Source organism: Onychomys torridus, chromosome 10 (genome assembly GCF_903995425.1).
Source record: "Onychomys torridus chromosome 10, mOncTor1.1, whole genome shotgun sequence".
NCBI classification, from domain to species: Eukaryota; Metazoa; Chordata; class Mammalia; order Rodentia; family Cricetidae; genus Onychomys; species Onychomys torridus.
Window position 1 is genome coordinate 46,261,532 of NC_050452.1, and position 12,128 is coordinate 46,273,659.

Here is a 12,128-nt window from a genome sequence, read left to right on the forward strand (position 1 = left end):
TAGGAGCCTATGGGCAGCCTCCTTTGGCCTCCCAAGGAGTCATCTCATGTCCTTCGCTTTTAGAGCTCTGCCTGGACAAGGTGGCCGATAGTTTGTGAGCACCTGACTCAGTCCTCACCCAGGGACACCATGGTCACAGACCTTTAGATCTAAAAGGATCAGCGATTGTGGATACAGTTCAACTCAGACACAGTTTTATCTTTCAAGAGTCTATCCAGCCCCTCCTTGGTGCCAGGCACTGTGCTAGGCTGGGCCATAGGGAACAGCAGTGGGTATGACTACACATGCCGTTCTGCTTGTGGTTCTGTTCTGGTTTTAGAGTAGATTTTTCTCCCTTCGCATGTTGATCCATTGGGTTCAGAGTTAAGAGACTGGACTGCTGGGATGCAGTATGGGACCCTGGTATTGTTTAAGGTCATGGTGACGGGGCCACACATGGTTCTCTGACGGCTTGGACCCTTTACTGTCTCTGTAAGATGCAGTCATATGTTGTTGGTGGTTAGTCTTCTCTCATGTATTATGTCCCAACTGCAGTTGCCCCACCCTCCCCTACTCCCAGTCCCCCTCCCCATCTCCCCTGTCCCCCAGATCCATTTCTGTTAGTAGCCCCGCAACTGTAACATGTGCCGAGGGCCTAGGTCCTCACATGCAGGCTCCTGGTTGTTGGTTCCGTCTCTGTGAGCCCAGGTTAGTGGATTCTGTGAGTCTTTCTTGTGGTGTTCTTGACCCCTCTGGTTCCTACAATCCTTCCTCTTCGTCTTCTGCAGGATTCTCCGAGCTCTGCCTGTTGTTTGGCTGGGATGGGGGATGGTCTCTGCACCTGCTCCCATCAGTTGCTGGATGAAGCCTCTCTGATGATGGTTGTGCTAGGCTCCGGCCTACAGATGCAGTCATTTTTTTTAAAGCAATGGAAATAGTAAATTCTAAGCGTACCCTTGGTAAAGTCGTCAAGCAATAGAGCTGTAGGATTAGAGAAAAAAAAATCTTAAAAACAAACAAAAGCCTTCCTACCATCTTCGTCTATAGCCCTGACTCATTTCGTCATCCTGTACCCCAAAAGGGGCTGTGGTTCTGAGTGTCCTGTGTACCGTGCGCATGTGCACGCTTGGGCAGCATGTCTGTGAACTAAACCCCCTTGGTAGCTCCCTGGCAGTTGGCTTCTGTGGTTCCAACTGTTGGCTTAGGCTCTGTGGTCCAGCTGTTGAACTTTTCCTCTGCCAACAGGCACGTGAGAAGGAGCCAGTCCTCACCTTCCATCTTGCCGGGGCCATGACGCTGCTCGCGCACGCTGGGTACCTTTAGCACTGTCTTTTAGGTTGGAGGTAGATCCTTCCCGGTAGTTACAGCCATCATCTGGGAGTTTGGGGTTATCCATGTCAACGCTCTTCCTAAGCCTTTCTTCAACAGGTTGCTTCTGTTCACAGAACATCCCGAGACACATTTACTAGTGTTTTCTGGGTCAGAGGATCTGAGAGACCAGAAGTTTTTGTTTTGTTGTCAACAAAGCAAGCCATCTCCTGGGTAGGCCTGCGTTAGGCCCTTCTCTTTAACTGGCCATGAATTGCCACACACAGAGCTCATCTGGCCTCCCCTTTAGCCCTGACAAGACACAGAAAAGGGCTCATAGTATCTGCTCTGTTCACCACAAACTCCGGAGCATCAGAGGCTTAGGGACTCTGGAGGCCCTAAAGACAGACCTTGGGGAGTCCAAGGGTAGCTCAGTGGAGACTGAGGTCAGAGGTGAGCTGAGACTCTGAGGACTGTTCAGTCCTTATTCCTCCAGGTCCAGAGCCACCTAGACACCAGTGGCATGTCACATAGTGTAATTTCCTCCTTGAGTTTCCCTTGCCCAAGGGCTGGTAAATCTTCAGTGTCCTGTACTCATCACTTGAGTAAGCCCGTGTTGCTAAGTACGTGATTTGCTACTAGCGTATTACCCAGTTCAGGACTTCCCAGAATGATCAAAGCACCAGAAGCGGAGGCTGTGATAAGGCTTGATTTCTCGTGGACATTATCCAGAAAAGAAGACAGTAGAATTTGCAGAAGTATTCACTGAGGTCCATGTTAGGTTTTGTTTGTTTGCTTTAATTTCATTTTTGAATGGAAAAAAAATCTATAAGTGCTTTTTTTCTCCCAAACTAATCCAAATATGTAAACACTTGCTCCCTATTGGTATTTAAAAGTTAAGGTCTTAATTACTTAAACCCCTCACCAAAATCTGAGTGCTGTGTGTTACTGAAAATACAGTGATCAGTAATCATGAAAAATGCCCAATTTAGGACGAGCGTGGTGGTGTATGACAGCACTCGGAGGGCAGAGGCAGGTGGATCTCTGTGAGTTCGAGGCCAGCCAGGGTTGTACAGTGAGACCCTGTCTGAGAAAGGGAGACAGAGACAGACAGAAACACAGAGACCCAGAGTAACAGAGACACACACACACAGAGCCCAGCTTTCTTAGTAATGAAATTCAAAAGGCTTCTGTTTTGTTTTTCTTTTAATGAAGGTGGATGTGAACATGAGCCTGACCATGTAACTCACTCCAAAGAGTCTTCTGAGGTCCAAGAGGACACTGAATGAATAATTAATCCAGATGAACATATCAGAATGAGACCCCCCCCCCCCTCGTCAAGCTGATTGGTTGGTTGTTCTATTTTGTGACTGGCCTTGAACTTGTATCCTCCTGCCTCTGAGTCCCTAGTGTCGGGATTATAAGTATGTGTCACTGTGTCTGGCTGCCAGCAGTTAACTTGGCCACTGGTTCAGAGGGTGAAGGGAGTTGGTGGGAATCACACAGAGAGCCTCCCTGATAGAGAGATCTTTGTGGTGGTAATCTAGAAATGGCAGAAATTTAAAGGTGGACTCTGACCAAAGAATCTCAATTGTAGATGACACGCAGAGGTGTGAAGATAAATGTTGGAAGCTGTTCCTTTTAGCTTCCTTAATGTCCAGCCACTAGAGAGAGTTTTAAGTGTATCCGTCAATGGAGGCTCAGTTCTGTGAGCTATGCCTTATTGTTTGATAACGTCATTATGCCGTCGTCTTTACAGCTAAGATATGTGTGTGTGTACATATACATACATACATACATATACATATATGCTACAAGCTTCGGAGCAGCAGGCGATCTTTTCCCTTGCTTCCGGTGAGTCTTCAGTGAATGAAGTCCTTCATTCTTCCCACCAGTCTTGTTTTGTAAGGGAAGTGGTTCCTCTTGGAATTTCTGGCTTGTTTTCCATGCAGCAGAATCTTACTCCATCTCTTCCAGTTTGCGCATCTATTTGTCTAAATCTGTCATCACGTTACCCCCAAAGCCAGGTAGCTCATGAACTACAGCACACATTTCCATCCTCTGCCCATTCCTGGTGGGCTCTTCGGGCTCCTGCGGCAGCCACACGAGGCTCTGGTCTCTGTTGGACAGTGTGGAAAGCACCTTGAATGTTTTCGTTGGTTTTTAGTGGTAAAGAGGTGCTGATTCAGAGTGGGTTTGTTTGCCGAAAAGGATCCAGTCCCCCCAATAACATATGGAAAGAATTTGGTGTTGTTAAAACATGCTGAATGCAATCTGCATTTTTTTAGGTCCCTCATTTCCCCCACAGTTGGACATTTGCAAACCATGCCAGGTGTGACGGGTCCAACCTTTTGACTTTGCATGGTGGTGTTGACGCAACTCATAATTGAGAATGGTGCCCAGAACAAGACAGGACACACCATCTTGATGTTTAAGGAAGTTTATGGTTTTACGTTGGACCATCCATAGCCATCCTTGGACAGAGCTGCCTGTGGCTTCTGGGCCGTAGGCTGGACAGACACATCTGTGATTGTGTGGTGTCTCCCCCCAATCCCCCTCCAAATTGTCACTCTGATGAGACAGGTGTTCACCTGGAAACTCAAAGCTGCCCTTCAGTGAGCAAAGACCAGACTGCACGGGTTTTTGTCAAGATATCTGTAGCATGAATCTTAAAGGTACTTGTTAATAAAAACAAACCTGAGGCCAGTTATTGGGGTGAATGCTGGAAGATCAGAGAAGCAGAACAAGCCACAGCTCTCTCACCTTGCTAGTTCCTCAGGTGATCCTGTTTCCTCAGGCTGAAGCTTCTGAGTCCTCCTCCACATGAATCTCAGCTGAACTGTGTTGCTCCAAAGCCTGAACGCTTAACCAACCAAATGCTTAACTAACTACACGCTTTACTCACTTAGTTCCTGGTCCTCACGCCTTATATACCTTTCTCTTTCTGCCCCCACTCCCTGGGATTAAAGGTTGGGTTTCTGGGATTAAAGGCGTGGGTCACCATGCTTAGCTGTTTCTAAAGTGGCCTTGAACTCAGAGATCCACCTGGCTCTGTCTCCCAAGTGCTGGGATTAAAGGTGTGTACCACCACCGCCCAACTTCTGTTAGGGCTTACTCTTCCCATTTTCTAGCCACCATTTTTGGCTCTGTTCTAGTGGCTGTCTGTTCTCTGACCCTAGATATGTTTATTTCGGGGAACACACAATATTTCAGGGAACACAATACCCACCACAGATATCTTTCCTTATTTGCTTGTAGTTTCTGAGGTCTCTAAGTAGCAGTGTGGATTTTCCACGTCCTTGTTCTGCACGGGGCAGTTGTAATCAGCTGCGGAGACAGCTGTTGAAGAACGCTAACAGATGGTTTAGAGCAGGGAATGGGACCAAAGGGCCTGATGCTGACCTGACTGCTGGGCGCCATGCTGGGCACCGACAGTCAGTTTTGGTCAAATCCCAGTAACCCTGCTGGAGAGGCCAGAGGACGGCACACCTTCAGCAGCTTGAGCTGAGGATCTAGGCTTGAACCTAGGCCTCTGTCTCTTCACTCTTGTTGGCTGCCCTGGGTCTTGAGTGGGCACCCCTAGAGGTCAGTGGAATCTACTGTATGGTTCCTTTAGTGATGAATCCTGGGTTGGAGTGTTTTTTTTTTTTTTTTCTTTTTCCTTTCTCTCTCTTTGACACAGGTCTCTGTAGCCCAGGATGACCTCAAATTCGTGGCAATCCTCCTGCCCCAGCTTTCTGAAATTACAAGCATGAGTTACCACACCCTCTTAACTCTGATGAAATTTTGCATTCCAGGCCTGACCCTCTTGCCCTGGACTTTGTTACTTTCCTGGATATAAAAATGCCACTTTACAGAGGAGACATAGAAACAGCCCAATGCATAGTTTCTAGGTAATGTCCTAAAATTCTAATATAGTTTTAACTGTGTTTCCTTGCTCAGTGGTGAAGAGCACTGGCTGCTCGTGGAGATGACCTGGGTTCAGTTCTGAGCATGGCTCGTGTCCATCCTTAACTTCAGTTCCTGGATATCTAACACTCTTCTGCCCTCCATGGGCACCAGCTCCGTATATAAACATGTATTCTGGCAAACACTCATCATATAAAATAAAAATAAATATATCTTTAAAATAATGGATCATCTTAGAGTACATATCTTAAAGGGTAAATTTTTGTCCTCCTCCCCCCCTCTTCTTCTCCCCCTCCCTCCCTCTTCCTCCTCCCCCCTCCCCCTTCCTCCCTCTTCCTCCTCCCCCCTCCTCCCTTCCTCCCTCTTCCTCCCCCCCTCTCCCCCTCCCTCCCTCTTCCTCCTCCCCTCTCCCCCTCCCTCCCTCTTCCTCCTCCCCTTCCTCCCTCTCTTCCTCCTTCTCTTCCTCTTCCCCTCCTCCTGTATGTTAGTTATTGGGGATCGAACCCAGGGCCTTACACATGCTAGGCAAATGCTTTTCCCCTACCCAGCTCTCTCTTGACCTTTCATTGGGTCTCATTAAGCTGCCTGGTTTGGTCTTGAACTTACTATGTAGCCCACACCCTCTAGCTCAGATTATAAATCTGTGCTCCCAGATCTGCTTTGTCAACAATATGCTTTTGTTATTGTTTGTTTTTAGAGACACGGTTTCTCTATGTAGCCCTGGCTGTATTGGAGTCTTGTATAATATTGGAGGGACCAGCCTCAATATTATACATCCCAGGGGCTCAGGACAGAGAACTACTAACGGCGAGGACTATTTTCGGGAAATAGAATCTCAGCACACAGAGCTCCATAGTCCACTTACTTTAATTCCTCTGACATAACATCCTATCTACACAGCTTCAGTTCTGTTCTCGTGCCGAGCTCCTTTCTTGCCTGATTTCTCTATTTATTTATCTACTGTCCCCTCTAGGTTCTATCTTAATTCCTTCATCTAGTTCTGTCCCTTCTAGGTTCTCATCCATCTAATTCTTTCCCATCTCAGCTCTTCTCCCATCTCCTACTCTCTCATCTTGTTCTTCCCCATCTGGCTCTTCCTCATCTTCCATCTCATTCCTCTAGTACTCTCTTCTAGTCCTTCAATCTAGTTCTTCCCCATCTCAGTTTGTTCCTCTCAAGTTCTTACCCATCTAGTTCTTCCATTCTCTTTTCTCTTCTCAGTTCTCTGCCCTGGAAGTCCCTGTATATGAAGGGAGGGTCCGAGCTAAATTGTAAAGCTATTACTTAATGTCCACCTGACCTAAGCCATGTCCCCTTCTGGAATTTACCTTAAGTCAGGAGACTTGCACGTGGGCTGCTATCACTGTTAGTCCTTGAAAGTTGGGCGCCCACCTGGGTGGTGTCTCCTTGTGGAATTTAAGTCAGGAGACTTGCACCTGGGCTGTTATTGTTAGTCCTCGGAAGTTGGGCGCCCACCTGGGTGGTGTTTCCTGTAGTCCTTGAAAGTGGCTAAGGGAGATATCTGATTCCAGAGAAAGCCTTTCCTGAGGCTGTTCTCCAAATCCCTGGAATGTGTATGTCCAGAGAGTGATCATCAGTCCGAACTGTTAGCCCTTCTTAGGGAAAAGTCAATAGGGAAAACTAAAGGCACATATGATTTTCATAACAGAATAGAGCTGATATCTAACAAGCCAAGTAACACCAAAAACTCCTTGGGATTTGGCTTCCTCTGGAGGAATTCCCTGATCCCTCCAGGTAGTGACTTTGCCATAACCAGTGAGTTCTTATGATATATTCCTGCGGCCTGCAGCATTGGAGTTCACTGTGTAGACCAGGCTGGCCTGCCTCTGCTTCCCAAGTGCTGGGATTAAAGGGGTACACTACCACCACCGACCGGCAATAGTATGTTATTAAACTAAGACTTAGCAGCTAATTCTTGTTAGTCCTTCATATTTCTGCAAGCTAGCCTCCTCTTTTTGTTCAGTGTTTATAGGCCTATGTGTGGTAGATGAGAGAATGCTTTGCTCCTTAACCTTGCATAGGTTTCTTGCACAGTATGCATGTTTCAGTATACAGTGACATCTTTAGAATTTCAGTCCTGCCCTGGGCTACCTCAGTCTTCAGAATCAAAGGGTATAAAGCTGTCAATTAGAGGGGATATTTGGGACATAGAAAGTGTTTTATAAGTGTGGCTGAGGTCATCCCGCTGCAGCTCCTGGTATAGCAGCACAGGACAGGGCTTAAGAGCCTGTTTCCCTGGAGACGGGAAGCAGAGGTGGGGGAGCTGGTGTGAAAATGGTCTTGTTTCTTTGCTTCTCAGACTCCAGGGCAGTGGTCCTCAACCTTCCTAATGCTGCGACCCTTGAATACAGCTCCTCATGTTGTGGTGACCCCCAGCCATAAAATTATTCCATTGCTACTCTGTAACTCATTTTTCTCCTGTTATGAATTGTAATGTAAATATCTGTGTTTTCAGATGGTTTTAGGCGACCCCTTTGTGGTACTTAAACATCCTTAGACCAATTTCTGGAAGGAAGGTGTGATGGGGAAGGGAGAGGTGAGATGTGGTCAGCTGGGGTGAGGAGGGACCACAGCTTTCCTGTGGTTTACACCCTCAGGCAGATCAGCCTGTGGTATGTTTCCCTTTTATCACAGTTTTACATTTCTTCTTGTTTTCTCTTGCAGCAGTGGCTTTCTTGAAGCCTTCTAAGAGACTCCAAACCTGCAAGATATGAAGTTGACTGGGATAATATTTTTATATATTTTTTACTGTTTCTATCATGAAGTCAATGGGCATGTGGCTCAAACCCAAAAGGGAGTATTTTTGCTAGGCTGAACACAGAATTCAGTTTGCTTTGAAAGACGTTTGGGACTCAAAAGTCTGATGAAAATTTTAGTTGAGTTTCCCAGAGGGAAAGAGCTCATTTTATTTTTTTGTACTTGTGGACCGTCCCTAGCCGCCCACCATGGTTCCCAGTTGCACATTCCCAGCTGTTCTGTACACAAGCGGCTTCTCCCTTGGAATCACAGCCTTTTGAACAGCGGAGTCATTCACAGCCTGAGCTTCTGCTGGTGTGTTCACGTCTGTTACTCTAGCCAGATTCCATTTTGATACTGGTTATAAGTCTTCGTGTATACAGTTGGGCTGTTACAGAAGACCCTTCCCTGCAGAAGCCCATCCCCCAGGAGATCATGGAATCAGATGGAAACCACAGCCCCGGAGACTTGGGATTCCTGGACCAAGAATTCAGCATTGACTCCTGCTGCCATCTGGCCACGCCTGTCGCTCTTGGGTCACTTAGAAAATGTAGAGACTCTTACTGTTTTTATTTAACTTAATCTAAACAGTTCTCCTTTAGTCCATCTGAGTAAAAGGGGAAATGGTTTAAAGTCACTCTAAAAAAAAAAAAAAATCCGTTTTGACAACCAGAGACCAAAACAAAACACTCCTTAAGTAAACGAGCCCCTGCTGAGACCTCTGTGAGTTTTACTCTGGGTCCTGCAGTTCATCTTGATGCTCAGTAAAGGCTTCTGAGGAAGACTGTAAGTTCAAGGCCTGCATGGGCTACAGAGAGAGTTCAGGGATAGCTTGGGTGACTGAGCCAGACCCTGTCTCAAAACAAGAAAGTGAAAAGATGTAGCTCAGTGGTAGAACACTTTCCGAGCATGCTCAGCCACTCTTAGCGACTCCTAGCCTGGAAGCACACAGAAGCCGCTACTGTTTGTGTTGTGGGGGGGGGGGGGGGGGGCAAGCTCCATGCCCTGCCTCCACTGGTGTGATGCATTGATTTCAAAGAGAAAGGGTTTGTTTTTGTGTTTGTTTGGCTCCACAGAAATAAGAAAAAAAGGGGAAAAAAGATTTTTGTAAAGGTATACCACAGGGCATTTTCTGTAGATATGATTGATTCTGTTTCTGGAAACAAGCTAACTTTTTTTCTAACGTTTTATGTGAGTGGTAGATGCATTTTGATGTGACTCACACTGGCAGCTGACTGGCATGCATGTGGTGTCTACAAAGCAGAGAAGCCAGTGTGGATGCAGGATTCACCGTGGTCCAGGAAGAGGACTGTGTGTTGGTTGGAGTTAGGTTTGTGCAGCTAAGCCAATGTTTTCACGTAAACAAAACATCATTTTGCATTTAAAAAAAAACCATAATGTCCTTTAAGAGGTGATGGGCTAGTATGTAAGATACTCTTCAGCTTTAATTATTTTTTAATTTTATTCACTCTAGAGAGCACTTTCTATAGCAATAAAAAACGAAGAATACGCAAAGATATTTAAAATCGTATTTATATACCAAGAGTACATTTTAAACATTTTTAAATATTTGAGCAGTTGGGTGACTGGCTTCCAGAGATGCCAAAAATTCAGCATTCAACACTTTTCAGTACGTAAGCGTTGTACTGGTTTATACCGTTGGGTGAGGATCTTGAGTGTTCCCAGCACCGCTGACGTTTATGACTCCTACCTTCTTCCTGAGAAGGATCGGGGATTCGAGACAAGCTCACTGTCCACAACACTAATGATGGGTAGCTTCTTGGTGTGACGAAGGAGTCAGTGGCCACCTTGATGTAAAAAAAACATTGTAAAGTAAAATTTTCACTGTTTCCAGTGTCAAATGTATTTTTAACTGTCTGGTTTGTACTTTTTATGAATTTTGTACTACCAAAGCAGGATTAAAAATAAAAGCGTTAAAGCAGTGTGTCTGAGTGAGCTACATCTTAAGTCTTGGCTTGTTGAAAGATCATTAGGCTGGTCCTCCTTGGATTTCTCCCTTCATAGCACCTCTGCCTCCCAACTGTTTTTTCTTTCTTAATCTGAGGATAATTTTTGGACATGGGGAAGTAAATATAGTGTGCAGTTGGCATGTTCCCTTCTGCTACCTTTACTGTTCATCCACATCTTATGTCTCCATAGGAACATGATCAGGACTAGGAAATCATAGGTTCAAGATTGATGAATAAACCAGAACTTGGGGTGAGGGGCCTCCTCACTTCGCCCTACTATTCCCCTTGTATCACCTTAAGTGTTCACTTGTCTAGTGTCTTGATCATGACACTTGATAATAAGCTGCTCAGCTTTGTACAGCGTCCTTCATAGCTGGTTCTCATGGACAGACTGAGCTTTTCCATCGGGAAGGACGCTACCTGGATGATGTGTGTTTCTCCATGCTTCATGTCTGTAGCTGAGGTTTTCCTGGTCCTGCCTGGCCCACTCACGTCCCCCAAGTAAACACACAGAGACACTTATATTATTTATAAACTGTATGGCTGTGGCAGGCTGCTTGTTCTTATATCTTAAATTAACCCATTTCTATAAATCTATACTGTGCCACGTGGCTCGTGGCTTACCGGTATCTTACGGCATGCTTCTCATAGTGGCTTGCAGTGTCTCCCTGCCTCAGCCTTCCACCTCCCAGAATTCTCTCTCCTCTTCCCGCCTACACTATCCTTCCTGTCTGGCTACTGGCCAATCAGCATTTTATTTATCAATCAATCATAGCAACATATTTTTACAGCATACAGCAACATACATTTACAGCATACAGGACATCCCACAGCACATGTCAGGGACCATGTAGCCGATGTGTGCCATTTTGTGATTTCCAGTCATGTGGTTGATGTGTTCAGCAGGTTTCACGATGGTAAAGTGTTGTATGATACTTTGATTGCATTCTGACGCTCCCAAGACTGACAATAAAGTTTGTTTTGAATCAGGGGGGAGCAAGCTACTAGCTGACCAAAATTAACCATAGAGGTTTTGGAGGACTGAGGACAGATAGACACAGGAAGTAGTAGGGCAGGGCTGATAGAGGGTCTGGGCCCTTGGCCCTTTTGGATAGAGGAACAAAAGAGATAGGCAGTCACTAGTCACTTCTCCACTGCTCTGGTCATTCAGGTTCTTACCCCAATATCTAACTCAACTTTTATTTACTTACTTTTTATTTATTTATTTACTTACTTACTTACTTAATTTATTTATTTATTCATTCATTCATTCATTCATTCATTTATTTATTTATATATAGCTGAAGACCAAACCCAGGGCCTTGTGCTTGCTAGGCAATCGCTCTACTACCACTGAGCTAAATCCCCAACCCTATTATTTTATTTATTTATTTATTTATTTATTTATTTTGTTTTTTTGAGGCAGGGTTTCTCTAGACTAAAGGCGTGCGCCACTGCCACCGCCAGGCCCTGGCTCATCTTTTTATTGATAAAGAATAATTAGATAATGCTGGGCTTGGTGGTGCACACCTTTAATCCCAGCACTCGGGAGGCAGAGGCAGGCGGATCTCTGAGTTCAAGGCCAGCCTGGTCTACAGAGTGAGTTCCAGGAGAGGCTCCAAAGCTAAGCTACACAGAGAAACCCCATCTCTAAAAACCGCCCCTCCCCCCCAAAACGAATTAGATAAACACATTAGTAGAGTTACTAGGGGGTTTTTTGTTTTTTGTTTTTTTTGTTGTTGTTGTTTTACCTCTGTAATGAAAAGGAGAGGCCAGTAACTTCCCTGTGGTTAACTTTTCATCTGATAGTTTACCATGCACTGGAGTTGACTCCCCCAGGGCTCCCATCAACAGGTCACCAAGAACTTGGTGACTGAAGCAACAAGAGGCCATTTCAGATCAAGAGTCTAGAGCCTGGAACAAGTCTGCCCCAGGGTTGGGTGCATCAGATGCTCTCAGGGAGGTGGTTCATGCCTCCTTCCTAACTTCAGGTGGTTGCTAGAACGTTCTCAGCATTTCTTGGTTTGAGACTGGGTCACTGAAGATCTGTGTCTGGAGATGTCTGTCTCTGGGTGTCTTTTCCCCTCCTTGTAAGGCCATCTATCTGCCCTTGGGTTTAGGGCCCGCTGGGGGTTGGTATTTGTGGTAAGAACTCTTCTTAACTTGATTACTTTTGCGAAGACCCTTGTTCCAAGTACGGTCACA

The 12,128-nt window shown here is 45.7% G+C and overlaps 1 protein-coding gene across 2 annotated transcripts in view; it reads left to right on the plus strand.

The window, feature by feature from the left end:
- Rell1 (RELT like 1) overlaps positions 1 to 9,896 on the plus strand; it is a 66,334-nt gene extending 56,438 nt beyond the window's left edge. The window contains exon 7 of one of the 2 annotated variants that reach the window (XM_036200853.1): positions 7,882 to 9,896. The gene's annotated coding sequence lies outside the window, so the exon portion shown is untranslated. The remainder of the gene's footprint in view (positions 1 to 7,881) is intronic. The other variant, XM_036200854.1, reaches the window with a different exon arrangement.
- The last annotated feature ends 2,232 nt before the right edge of the window (positions 9,897 to 12,128 follow it).